Genomic DNA, 14,086 nt, shown 5'->3' with positions numbered 1-14,086 from the left:
CTGATAACTTTGTGTATGTATATGTGTGTGTGAATGTGTAAATGGTTTAACAAACAAAACCTCATTAAAATATTTCTATATGTTTTAATTTAGCATTTCAGATTTTTATGAAACATTAATTTAAGGCTGCTGAATGATGTTTATCTTTCTGATTTTAATGTTTTCCTTCTCAAAATTGAAACTACAGATAGGCATCAACATGTTAAGAAAACTGCACAACTTTAACGAGTAATTAGACTTCTGGAATTTATCTTAAGGAAATAACTGCGTAAGTGTGCAACATATATTTACTAATATATTCATCATAGAATTATTTGTAATAATAAAACTTACAAACCACACCTAAATAATAACAGGGAATTGATTAAATAAATGATGGTAAATCTATACAATAGAATGTTATGTGGTCATTTAAAATGGAGTTCTGGATGGCGATATAAAAGTACTCTAGTGCTTAGCAAAACAAGCTAGTTATGAAACAGTGTGTGTGGTATAATACTATTTTTGCTGAAATATGTTTATCTGTGTATTTGTATGGGGAAGTATCTGAAAGGATATACTCCTAAACATGAGCAGTGGTTGTACTGGGTAATGAGACATTATATATACACATATATGTATATAATTTATTTATTTTTGCTGATCTGTGTTTTCTAATTTTTCTACAATAATTAGACACTACTTATAGCATTAAGAAAACAGTAACAAAAAGTTAAGAAATTTAGATTAATGGTGCTACTATTTGTAGTGCTGTTCAAACAGCTAGTTTAGTCAGTTCAGTTGTACAAATGGTCAATTCAGAAGGAAAACTGGTTGTTTGAAAAAGACAGTTAAATAAGGCACAATGTTGAAACCACTGGACAGTGAATGGCACTGACTATGAAAATGAATAGAATCTCAACAGCCCTTTTCAAGCTGGGCACATAACTCTCATACTCCATCAATCCAGGACACCGTATGTGTATGCAGTCCCCCTGGTGGTCCCCCCTTTGCTCCTGGGGTCTCTGTACACAGGGCAATTGACACTATTGCCCAAAACAAGCTCTGCATCTCTGGGTGCTGAAGGTGACGTTGTTCTGACTATTACTTTATCCCAGCAGTCAGTCTGTGCTACCTAGTTAATTTTGATTGCCTTTCATCAACTCATTTTATGGCAACAGTTTTAATAATGTTTGTATGAATCCAGACCATAGGAGCTAAATTATGGTCCTCCTATCTGCAGTGCTGAGAGGAACTAGCAACACTCCACAACCTGACTGCTGAAAGAATACAAATGTAGCGTCTGTGGCAGGTTTAATTTCATCCATCACAAAGCTCTGCGGGATTCAACCGCTGTTCCGAGGGCTCGCTTTGAAGCTTACCCTTATGGTGACCTGAGTCTTCTGGAGCATTTATTGCTATTTTCTAAAGCTTTAATATTTCTTTTCAATCAATAAATTTTATCAACAAAGAAATTGCTACTGCCTATTGGTATGGTTTCCTTTTTTTCTATATGTATGTCCTATCAGCCAGCATATGGCCACATTAGTCGAAATGGATAGGAAGCAATGAGTGTGTTACGTTTGATAAGGGTCCGTAGCATTCATTATCTGTGGAGGTGGAATGCTTCCCAAAAGACTGCCTGAAAAGGCCAGTGCCCTGATTTTGCACTGTATTTATGTATATAAACAGTGCCATATGAAACAGACTAAATAACTCTGAACCCATTTTGTGGTTTCTGTTATGATGAATATTGATGAGAAATAATGAAAACTTTGACACTGTTTTGAAAAAGTTCATTGTAGCACTGTGTCACCCTTCAGCAAATCATTTTATTCTGACACTTCAAAGCATACTTTGACACTAGTGACAGATTTTGGTGAGAAATCGTTATCATTAGACTATTCATATTCTGAAAATTAGAACAATAACATCCTTCTGTTTGGTAAAAAGCCATCTCCTAACTTCCAAACAGCAGTGAGCCATCTTGTGTGTATCAAAGATCCAAACCATGGCATCTGATCAATTTTATAACTGTTGGCAAGATCTACCATATGCTCATTTCTTGTAACGTCTGGCAGAATGTTAAATGTGGGACAGGCTATCATGCAATACATTCAAACTGGTGAAACCACCTATGTACCTAAGGCTATTGCAAAACCATTTTGCCCAAGGAAAGGAAATACCTCAGTAACTCTTTCCCAGTGAGTAGTGTGTATTAGATGTTTTTTTTTCTTGTTTGTTTGTATTTTTGCTGCTGCTGTAATAAGTTACCACAAACTTAGGTCAGACATCTAAGTCAGTTCTCACTGGGCTACAACAAAGGTGTGGTTGGCAGGGCTGCATTATTTCCGGGAATTTCCTGGGGAAACTGCTTCCTTGCCTTTTTCAGCTTTTTAGGAAGTGTCCACATTCCTAGGCTCATGGTTCCCTTTTTCCATCTTCAAAGTCAGCAATCGTGTGTCTCTCTGACCATTCTTCTACATTCACATCTCCTTCTGACCATGGCCTCTGACCACGGCCAACAAAAGATTCTGTTTTTAAGGACCCGTGTGATTAGATTGGCCCTACCTGGATCCAGGAAAATCTCATCTCAAATTTCGCAATTTAATCTCACCTGTAAATCCCTTTTGCCATGTAACGTAACACATTCACAGGTGCTAGGGTTAGGATGTGGCTAACACATCTTGCTTACTATGTAGTGTAAGAAGTGAGTAAGAGCATAGCTCTGGAGTTAGCCTGTCTGTGTTCACCATTTATAAATTGGTGACCTTGGGCAAGTTAAGTTTGGGTACTTAACTTTTCCTCATCCATAAAGTGGGTATAATAATGGTTTATACCTCATAGTTTTTAGATTGAATACATACAAGATGCTTAGTACAGCGGAGGGTCTTCAGGATAGGGTCAATAAATGTAACCATAATTATTCAAAGTCTGAAGGTTGAGCTACAATCCAAGGTCTTTCTACCCAGCAAAGCCCTCATGGAGGGATTTCTAAGTCTCCCAACTGTACCAGATTTATTGTTAGGAAATTCTTCTTTACTCTTAGTCTAGAGTATGTGCAAAGGCCAATGTTTATCTTTCCCTTGAATTCCCAGCAGATAAGAGGATTTGAATCTTTTATTTGGGTAAGAGGAGGGAAAGAGGGCTGGAAAATCTCTCCTATATCATCTGTGGTTTCCTAGTGGTAGCTCTCAGTGACGGTGGCCCCAATTATTGTTTACTCTCAGTAGTGGACTTGGGCCCCAATAAGAGGGTTTTCTGATTGTTCTTAGTGACTTTTAGAGGCTAATTCCTTTGGTAGCTCCAAATCAGGAGCATCAGTACTATAGCAATGGGCTAGAATCTAGTTAATGGCTTATGGCATTTCTGGGTATATTTTTCTAACGTGTTGCACCTCACGACCAGCTTTCATGTTCCTCAGTGGTTTGACAGAATAATTGTCTTCCCTGAGCACCATCTCTAGAGGGCCTCTCACAAGAGAACAAGATAAATGTTGTATTCCTTTCCAAAGAATGCAAGTCTTTCCTCCCCTCGGACACCAATATCTGGGTGTGACTGAGATGGACACAGACCTCGTGGACTCATTCATCACAGTGACCCCCATGGTTTGAACCAAAACTAATTCAGAGAGCGCTGGCTGGAGGCTACAGACGGGCATGAGCTGTTGCTGTTTCACATTTCTTCTCCATTTTTCAAACCAGTCTTCATGCAAGTCATAAAGGGTTTTTCCAAAAGTACTCATGATAGGTTTTTTTTTAAAAGTTTTACTTTTCACAAGTAATTCTGAAAAAGGATGAGTATGGGAAGTTTTCACAGTGTTAAGATCTGAACTTGTCTTACTGGTTGCCTAGCCTCTATACCTCTGGACATAAACCTTGAAGGACTCAGAAAGTTAGCCTACAAGACCAACATTTAACTTTCTAACTTTAGAGGAGAAAGGAACTTTATATGGCTTTTTAACGATGAAGGTGAATGACTGTGACAGTCTCAGCTATTGTAAATGTAGACACCAAAATAGAACTTGTCTTAAGGGAATTGCAGCTTCAATGTGTGAAATATGCTTTTCTTTAAAATTCTGAAAAACCTTGGCTTTAGTCGACGCTAAGAAATTGGTTTCTAGGAAAGCCATACTTCAAATAAAAATTGCATACTATTACAGTTACAATTCAAAACACACTGGTTAAATATTATAGAATATGATATTCCAGGTTTTCATATAATTATAAAAGTTCAAAGAGTGTTTCTGGAGAAGAGACTAACTCATAAAAATAGCAAACACAGCCATCGATTTAATAGCTTGTAAGGGGAAACTTATTTTTTGCCAAAAATGTGGCAAATATTTTTTTTCATGAATTGGGCAAAGTTAATATGAAGCTGTGTGGTGGCTCACAGAAGCAGCGTTATACACACACAGTAGACTGTATTTATTTAATCCCTGTGATTATTAGATGACTTGGCAAATCAAGAATAAAGGGATTATTGATAGTTTTCCTCTTTATGAATTAAAAGTGTGATGCTGAAATATTTCAAGGTAATTGCTGAGTGTCAAATCATAGACTTTGAAAGATTTGCTACCTTAACTGAGGAATTTACATGCAGCAAGAGAAGAGGTTTATCTTACGGCCATTAGAAACTAAAGGAGAAGAGAGAGGGAGAAAAGGGGAGAGGGAAAGATAGGAGAGAAAGAGGGGAAAAAACGGGGCAATGGCAGCTGAATACGATGCATCAATGTATGACTAACTTTAGCTGATGAAACAATGACGTGTAAAAACCACAGAAGATGAGCAGAAGGTAGAATTGCTTTAGAAACTTACAGTATTTGAGCCTCAAAAGACAGAGGTATAAATAAAAATTGTACAACTGTACAACCTCTAAAAATTTCACAAAAATTTTATGCACAGATATTTAGAGGGATTCCAAACTCTCTTTCACAAATATTCCAGTGACAATAACGTGGAGTGATCCTAACAGAAGAAATACACTTGCATCATTCCTTTATGTCACTGCAAAGGTTTGTTTAGTGGCCAAAAAATATAATATGCATATATGTATACACACATACATATATAGTTTTTAAGGCACAGCCTGTCTGATTTGATAAAAGCATTCCGAAAGTGAGTGGTTTATTCCCTTTTATCTGAGAGTCCTGTTAGAAATCACAAGTTGACTATTTTTTGTCAAACAGATTTTTTTTTTTTTTAATACGGTTTGATGCTGATCATCATGCACTATTTTCTTTTGGGAAATCTGAATATAAGAGCTAGAATTATGTTTGGATTTGGTCACTTTATAAAGGCAAAACTCACTTCACTTTATTGAACTTTGCAGTTACTGCATATTTAACACATTGAAAGTCTGTGGCAATGCTGTGTCAAGCAAGTCTATCAGTGCCATTTTTCCAACAGTATTTGCTCACTTCGTGTTTCTGTGTCACAATTTGTTAATTCTTGCAATATTTAAAGCTTTTCCTTTATTATTCTATTTGTATGGTGATCTGTGATCAGTGACCTTTGATGTTCCTACTGCAACTTGCTGAAGTCTCGGATGATGGTTAGTATTTTTTCAGCAATAAAATATTTTTAATTAAGGTATGTACATTGTTTTTTAGACATAATGCTATCGCACACTTAATAAACTACAATATAGTGTAAACATAACTAGGAAACCACAAAATTTGTGGGACTCGCTTTATTGCACTATTTGCTTTATTGCAGCGAGAACTGAACTCCAGGATCTCTGAGGTATTCCTGTAGGAATTATAATTATAATTTTCCTTTTATTAACTGCTCCAGGATTCCAGTTATTACTGAACAATTAAAAATCTCTGAGAGTCTGCATCTTGTGACTGAAAGTACCTTTGCTTCCTATTTGTTTCTTGGTAAAATTCTTAAGCTTAAAAAAGTTTTCTCTCATTTGATTTTCATATTTCTTTTTAAAAGTAAAGGATCACACTCTTTCACATACTGTCTTTCCAGATGTCTTGCCTCTTTGGAAGAAACAGAATAAATATTTTCCATTTCTTTTATTTAATGAACTCGTTAAAGCCTGTATTTAATAGAAGACCTCAACTGGAGGTGAATATTCAGATTGCTGAGCTTCCTACGGTTTTCTGATTCTCTCAGAGCCCCTACTGGCTTTTCTTCTTAGCTTCATACATAGCATAAAATAGTAGAAACCATTAAAAACAGGAGTCGGCAACTGTAGGTGGCTGTGAATTCTCCTTCCTAGCTGTTCCTAAAATAGTACCAGTAATCAGCTTTCTGATTATCATCCCCGCAGGCTCCCTCAAAGCCCCTTCAGTTATAGAATTTTTTTGACACTATCTGTACCATTTCAAAATAATGAATTGCAAAGTGAAGAATTCAGTCAAACCTCTTTTTGTCACTTTTGCTAAAATAAGTTTTTTTAAAATGAAAAATTATTCTGTTGTAAGCTATACTCAGAGTATGGTTCGTTTAGATTCAATATGGTTTTATTTAATGGCCAACACACTGCGGAGTCAGACCACGCTGGAAGTGTTGCTTAGGGATGGTAGTGAAATCAGGAGGTCAAAAAGGCCAGTGGCAAAATGCCCAGAAGACATTCGTGTTGTGAATTCCTGATACGCTGACTGACAAAGTGGCCAAGGCTGTGCCCTGGCAGTGCAGGGTAGAGCGAAAGGGAGTTCTCCCCTCTTCGTTTTAGTCTTTATATTTCTACATTATTTGAATGTTTATAGTGACAATGTTTTCATTTATTATCTGTCTAATTCTGTAAGAGGTATAAGTTAAAGAAGAAAGACTTTGTGGTGTACACATCTGAGACTAAGAATGCATGACAATTTTAAAGGATGGTGATCAGGTCGCCCAGGGCAAGAGCACTGAGATCATCATCTGGCTGATGAATGAAAGGAAAGCAGCTCACAATCAGCAGAAGGTACCTAACTGAAAGTGGCTCTTGAGTCTCTCTCTGATCACTCTCATCTTATGACTCAGAGATGGACACTTTCAGAGAACTGGCACCACCCCAGCTGGTGTGTGCAAGTCATACAAAACCAAACATATTGTGGGGTCTTCCTTGCAGTATAGGAATACGCAAATCTTACACTTTAGTCGAGGTATCCTACTAAGTCATTCAGAGTCAAGGCAGAAACATTTCTTTACAGTAAGGAATAAAATGAATGTGTGATTTTTATCTCTCAGTAAACAAAGAGATCTTAGTGTGCTTCAGTAAGCAAAGAGACAAACACAAATTTGAGATAGGATTCTTTATTCATTTTAATGTTGAGGCCAACACTTCCCATTTTCTATTAATAAATGTCCTCAGAGGTTAAATGATGGTGCTTTGTTATGGGTATACGGTTTGTGTCTAGTGATGGGGTTTGATTAACTAGGTTTCAAATATAGGAGGTAATTTCTACTCCACTGTACTTAAAACAAATAGAATTGGTTACTAAGACCATGCACAACACCACTAATTATATTATAAAGATTATAGGCAATTAAACAGATGTATATTTGTAATTTTGTACCTTATGCAGTAATCCTAAACTGTTATTACTGCTTAATATAACTCTGGCTTTATTTTAAAAATATATTAAAAATATATTTTATTATATTTAATTTCATATATATATATATATAATTTAAAAAAATAACACACTATAAATTCTGATCTAAGAGTGCAACTTTCCAGCATAGTTCTAGATTAACTTGGTGTCTGGAAATCTATTCTCATCTATTTGTGGCTTTCCCTCAACTCATTCAAAGGATCTTAGGGAGGATTTAAGTTGGAATTTACAGAACTTAAGAATCAGCTCTTTGAGTTCTCCTGACTTCTTCACACACCCGAAAGAGAAAAATGACACAATAATATTGTTTTGCAGTTACTTTAGTTTCTTTTTTATTTGTCTTACATTTCTCTGATTTTACCTATCGTTACCTGGCTTTCTTTTTTTTTCTCATCTAAGGGTGTTCACTCTATCTCTGCTCCTGATCAATCTCATTTTGTAAACCACTTTCTTTAGCTACCCAAGAACCCAGATTTAACTCAGTGATTACTATTTGCAGAACAGAGCAGTGTCTTTTTTTTTTTTTTTAAAGAAAAGTTAATCAGAAAATCAGAAGGATTTAAAAAAAGATTTAAATGTCAGAAAAAAAAGACCTGACACAGCCAATTTCAGCCCCACACTGAAGTATCAGGTGCTTTGGCAGTCCCGCTCCGTTAGATGCTGCGGTGGAAAGCACTTGGGCTCCAGGGCAGTTCTTCTCATAGATAAAAGCGTACCAGAACTGCTGGTACTGAAGTACTTTCAGTTTGAAAGATGAAAAAAAAAATCCATTGTTTTCATGGTAGTATCCCGGACACCTCTGGGGACCTGCCCCGATTCCCTTCATCGGATTGGTGCTCTCATCCTGCACGAGCTGCTGACAGCTCACATCTAACGCATCTTTTGAAAATTACCCTCAGCCTGGAGCCTTCTTACTGGGAAATGCTGGGAAGGTTATGCTCCTCCCCCTGCAGCCAATGACGGATACCAGGGCCCAAAAGGCTGCTTTCCTGTTCAAGGTGAGACAACTCTGTGGTACCACGAGCACCCTGTTTGACCAGGTTTTCACTAAATCCCTATCCTTGCCCAATTTCTTCGCCTGCTCTTCCTGGAGTCCTCATTCCCTTATAGATTTTACCTGAGCACAATTCTTCAATTAACCACTTGTACAAAAATCCTCTCTCTGGTTCTGCATTTAGAAGAACTGACTTTATAGACAAACATAAACTACAAAAATTGAAGCCCTGCTGTCTGCCTGCCTGGAAGGGATATGTAGATTCTATGTTTTGCTTACTAGTGACTTTTTGGAAGCCAGTACGAGGAGACAAAATGCACCTCTCCTCCCCCAGCATAGAGCAACGTTGGGGGTGAAATGGGGAAAAAATGGGTAAATTGTTATTAAAAACATATAATTGAGATATAGCTCAAATGTTATATGGGCAAAGTTTAAAAAGTTAAACTATATTGCTATAGGCACAGAAAAGGAAGATATTACTTTTTATTTATTTTCATTTTGTTTTATTTCTGTTAATTTGGCTTCATAATATTTTCATGAATTCTAGTTGGTTACAACATTTTCAAGCAGAAACTAGAAATACTATGAGGTCCCTGGAATACCACTTTAAAACTTATGGTAGTAACTTTATAAATGGAATACGAAAGATTTCACACTTTTCCCAATGATCTTTTTGACCCTCAGTAATTAACTTTCCCTCATTGATGGACCTGTCAATTCTTGTTAGTTAGTACATAGGATATTATTTATAAACTAATTTCAGTGCTTTCATATTTTGATCAAAAAGTCTCACATTTTTCCAATGAATAGCAACAAACCTAAAAAGTCTCTAAATCCTTTCCCACACGAGTTTCTGTCAGATGTTCAGCTTATTTTGTTCCATGCTAAGTGGCTAAAATGATGCAGCAGACAGAATATAAGTAATATTTAACTCTAGCAACTAATATAGTTCTCTATGCATTTGGGCTTTAATTTTATTGAAAGATATTTTACTGATTGTTAAAAAATATCACAAAGCGATAGCAATCTCAATTCTAGTGGTTTTCTTTATTGTTGAATTAAAATGTCCTGATATTCTTATTATTTAAAGTGGTACTTTTTAATTGCCTTACTTTTTCATATGCATGATGGAGTGATATTTTCATAAAAAACCAAGCCTGGGTTGAGTTATATTTTATTATATTCTTTCACAAGCTGAAATCTTTATATGTCATCTTTATACTAAATGTGTTGACATCGAAATTATGCAATTGACTAAAAAGCATACTGCCATGCCTTCTTAAAAGGCCTCACGTAAGTTGTCATACCTGTAGGAGTCCTATTAATAGGAGACTGTGAAGACTACTTTTCTATCAATGTTTCTGAATAGACTTAGGATTTTTTTCCACATAGAAGACAAAGAACAGAATAAGCAAAAATACATTTTTTATTATGTCCTCAACCAACCAAGTGGCATTCTGAACCTTAAATTACAATGTGACTAAGATGCAGCTGAAATAATTCTGTTGTAAATTAATTTATGCTTGTTATTTATTTTTAAAAGTTCAGTTATAATATATATATAAAAGATCTGTTTGAATCCCTTCCTAAATTTAGTACAAAATGCAGTGTATAAAAAATATTATCTCTGCCCTTACTCCTGAATGCTACTTTCATATAATTAATAGATTCTCCAAATTACTTTGCATTACAAAATCACTTGAAGTAGAAATAAGAATGGGACAGATACGTGAATTATGTTGTAGAATTAATTTAGAAATAAATAAAATAAATCATACTTGTCTAGTAGTTGTACAGAGTGAAGAAAATGTGTTATATGTAGTTTAACATATATGTAGTAAATATAAATCTTACGTTGTGTGGAGTTCTAGACAAATGTGTTTGCTATTCTTGCTTTTTATATCCATGGAGAATACGTGACAAGAAATAGACATATGGTCTGTACCTTTTTCGTAAGTCAGGAGCATATCTTTTGCAACCTTTTATTTATGAATCACCCAATGTCATGAGCCTGAGCAAACCCGGAAAATTATTCTTGTGCATTTTCAAATTTGCCACTGCCACACATGCTTCTGGGTATTGTTATCCCTGGGTAAAGGTATCAAATAAATGCTTTGAATCTACAGTCTAACCTTTCTTCTCTTCTTTTTTTTTTTTATAAGGGAGTAAATTTTATTTATAAACCAATAGATGTTAGCCAGTATTTTTGATTAAAAACATACAAAATATTATGTAATTTACTGAAACAACAATTTCAGGTTTCTCACTGTTACTAGAACAGGTAACAGCTATCTACTGCCCAAGTCAATTGAATTCATATTTCTCATCTACTTTCTTCCATAATTTGCTCTTCTCTTCTTAATATTCATCATATAGAAACTTTTATTTGATGCAATACCCATCTCCACACAAAGAACAAAGTCTAATATTTTTTCTAAGGAAGGGGTGGAAAGTGAGGTATAAATAGGAAGAACCTAAGTCCTGTTGCAGGTGGTTTAGCATCTGGGGGTCAATCTTTTAGAATTTAAGTAGAATAAGATACAGTCATTTATTCTGAAATTGCACACCATTTATTTAGAGTTTCCTTGTGGTTACAGTGTTTTACATTTGCCACGCATCCAGTACTCTTCCTGGGCTTGGGACTGTACCAATATTACAGGCAAATTAAGACATTTGAAAAAGAACATGGATTGTTTCTTCTGTTGTTTATGTGTCTACCTGCAGATTGCCCAAATCAGTGGAAATGTGGGTGGGCTCTTGGGCATTTGCTGAGCATGAATGTTTATGATAAAACTGTAGAGAATAAGTGATTCTTTGGTCCCAACGTCCCAGTATATTTTCTGCTGTCCAGTGATTTGAGGATATCCATAATATAGCTTCTTTTTTGATCCTGTGACTAGGTAATTGTTTATGGGATTGTTCAGTGCTATACTTTTAGAGTACATAGAAAAAGGGACTATGAGTTTTCTTTAATATCTTTAAAATTAAGAAGCTTAACCTTTCCTTCTCAAATGAGGCTAGGAGGGATATCAGTCCCTGAATGCTGAGTTATGTGAAGGCAACATTAAAAATTCATTCATTTTTCAAAGTCTGGAGCTACCTTACAGAAATCACACAACAACATGGTATCAGTTATCCATTAATCCAGTCCCTTCTTCCCAACAACATCTGGTGGAAATTGTATTGTCATATTACTTGAATTTTGCAATCATGAATTATTATTTTATGAACATTTAAATATAGACTAAGATTATTGTGATTTGTTCCACTGGCAGAATCACCACTGTAATAATATCTTAGTCTAAAAGTTACAATGCTTAGCAATCCACTGCGTACAATATACTTCTAATTATCTAGCTTCAACAGAGAATACCTGCTGACTTCCAAGGACTTGTTGAAGCAAATATCTAGACTATAACTAATTATAATGTTTTGTAATTCTTTATATTAGGTTGTTATATTAGTCTCAATTCTACAGGGTATAAATTTGTCATGTGGGTCTTCTACTAAGTGGCATTTGCAGACAGAGGTGTGCATTTTAGTGCGTATTAAGAGAAAAGGATTTGGAATCAGATCAATTTGGATTCAAATCTTATCTGCCACAGGTCAGCTGAATGACCTTGGGCAAGTTAATTAACCCCTCTGGGCCTCAACAAAATAGGGACTAATAATACTCAACAAACACAAGTTGTTACGAAGATCAGGTGAGTTCATGTACATAAAGAGCCTAGCACGGTGACTGGCACATTATAGATACTCAATACAAAGCTATTATTTTTATTACTTTTATGATTATCATCAGATTTTTTAGATCAAAACCTTTTATCTCTCTGGAACATCTTGCCATCTTGACAGCAGTGTTTCTCTATAATAAACTAGATAAAGGCTTCCATCCACTTTATTGGAAGGGGAAAGGCAGCCATTATGTGAGGCCATTTTTGTCTGGTTTTCTTTCCAAGTACATCAAAGTTTTCATCTGGCAGTCAGCCCCAAATAATGAACTCCATGATGAGTAAATTGAGTTGTTCAGCTACTAAACATCATTCTGACAGTGATATGAACTGCACGACTAATCGTGCTTCATCATTTAACCTGAGGAGAGCATATTTGATTGGGACTAACCTGGGGTTTTTGAGAGGAGTTAAATTTGCAAGACCAGATGCTGTTCTAAGCTTTCAAAGTCTGTACAAAACATTCCTCATACCTGGCTTAATCCTGAATTCTCCCTAAAGCCTCCGTTAACTTTTGGGCTGTACCAAGAGTTTTTCTCCAATAGTCTCAGACTACAACAGAATTTAAATTGGAACTTCCGCCAGGCTGAACAACACAATTCACTTTTGTCCCAGTTCCATACTCTCAGCCCTGTGGGATAACTACTCCATGTTTTCCCTATCTGACTTTGTACCAGGTAATCAGTCAGTTTGGATGCTATTTCACATTGGTCCTTGGCATTTGACTGAAGCAGTGGTTTTTAGCAATCATAATGAAGAGAATGGAACAAGTTGATTGGCTGCTTTACTACAGAAAGTCTTCAGTGACTCTAAGACATTCAGATATCTTGGATACTTAAAATTGTGAGTGGCATTACAAAACATGTAAACATTCACGAACAGTAAGTAAAATAATATAGTATGCTTCTGAGACTATTTCTAATCCATAACTTGTTTATTGGGAGAGGGAATGTATAATATTAAAGTTTAAACTTTTGCATGACTAGCATTCCTTATAAAGCATCTACCTCTGACCCTGGTACTATCTGCTAGTTAAAACATCCGTTCAGTTTAGTTCTCCACACCCTCAGCTGTAAATCCGCCAACTCATGAAAGAACAATCTGTTTTCAGCATTGGAGAGAGGAGTATTTTTTAAGTTTGTTTTCATTTTCTTACTGTTTGATATTTTTCAGTTAGAATAGGCACTGGATCCTACTTTAAATTTTATGCATCCACTACAAGAATAGGGCCCTGGGGCTAAAGTTGAATTTCCTAGAGATTAATTCCTTTCCTTGTGAGTGGGTTAAATTCTTAGAGAAATTGTCAGAACCAATGTCTTTAGATCCTCTCAACACTTTTAACTAAGTATCCACCATATGTTTGATGTGACACCAAAAGTGGTCAATAAATTAAGGGCAGCCTGAGTGTCTTCTGCAGATTTAGAACTTCTAATTACTCCCATCAATTCTGCAGTAAAAGAGATCCACTTTTCAGATTTTGAAGTGTTTTAGAGAGTAATCAGGCAAAGAAAAGTGCTTTTGAGGGGAAATCTTTCAGTGGACACATTTTATAATTAAAGCTCCATATCAGTGGCATTTAACCCAAAGATAAAGTAAGATCATAGAAATAGTTCAGTCTCACTAGAGTCATTAAAATGTTACAAATGAGAAATGAAATTAATAGTTTTAAAGTGTTCATATGCATCATAGTGGAAGAATTACAATGACTTGAAAGCCTCACATCTATTGTCCCCTTCAGTTGAAAATACTAGAAAAGCAACAGCATTCAGACTTCTTGACTATTTAGCAATTTGTGCATCCTTAAAATTTTTTTTTACCCTATGCCTTCCG

The 14,086-nt window shown here is 35.6% G+C and overlaps 1 protein-coding gene across 1 annotated transcript in view; it reads right to left on the bottom strand.

The window, feature by feature from the left end:
- The window catches only part of LRRC7 (leucine rich repeat containing 7), a 414,541-nt gene that overhangs the window by 14,137 nt on the left and 386,318 nt on the right, over positions 1-14,086 (bottom strand).

The sequence above is a fragment of the Camelus ferus genome, chromosome 13 (assembly GCF_009834535.1).
Source record: "Camelus ferus isolate YT-003-E chromosome 13, BCGSAC_Cfer_1.0, whole genome shotgun sequence".
NCBI classification, from domain to species: Eukaryota; Metazoa; Chordata; class Mammalia; order Artiodactyla; family Camelidae; genus Camelus; species Camelus ferus.
Note: the sequence above shows the minus strand (reverse complement) of the source record. Positions and strands in the feature narration are given on the sequence as shown.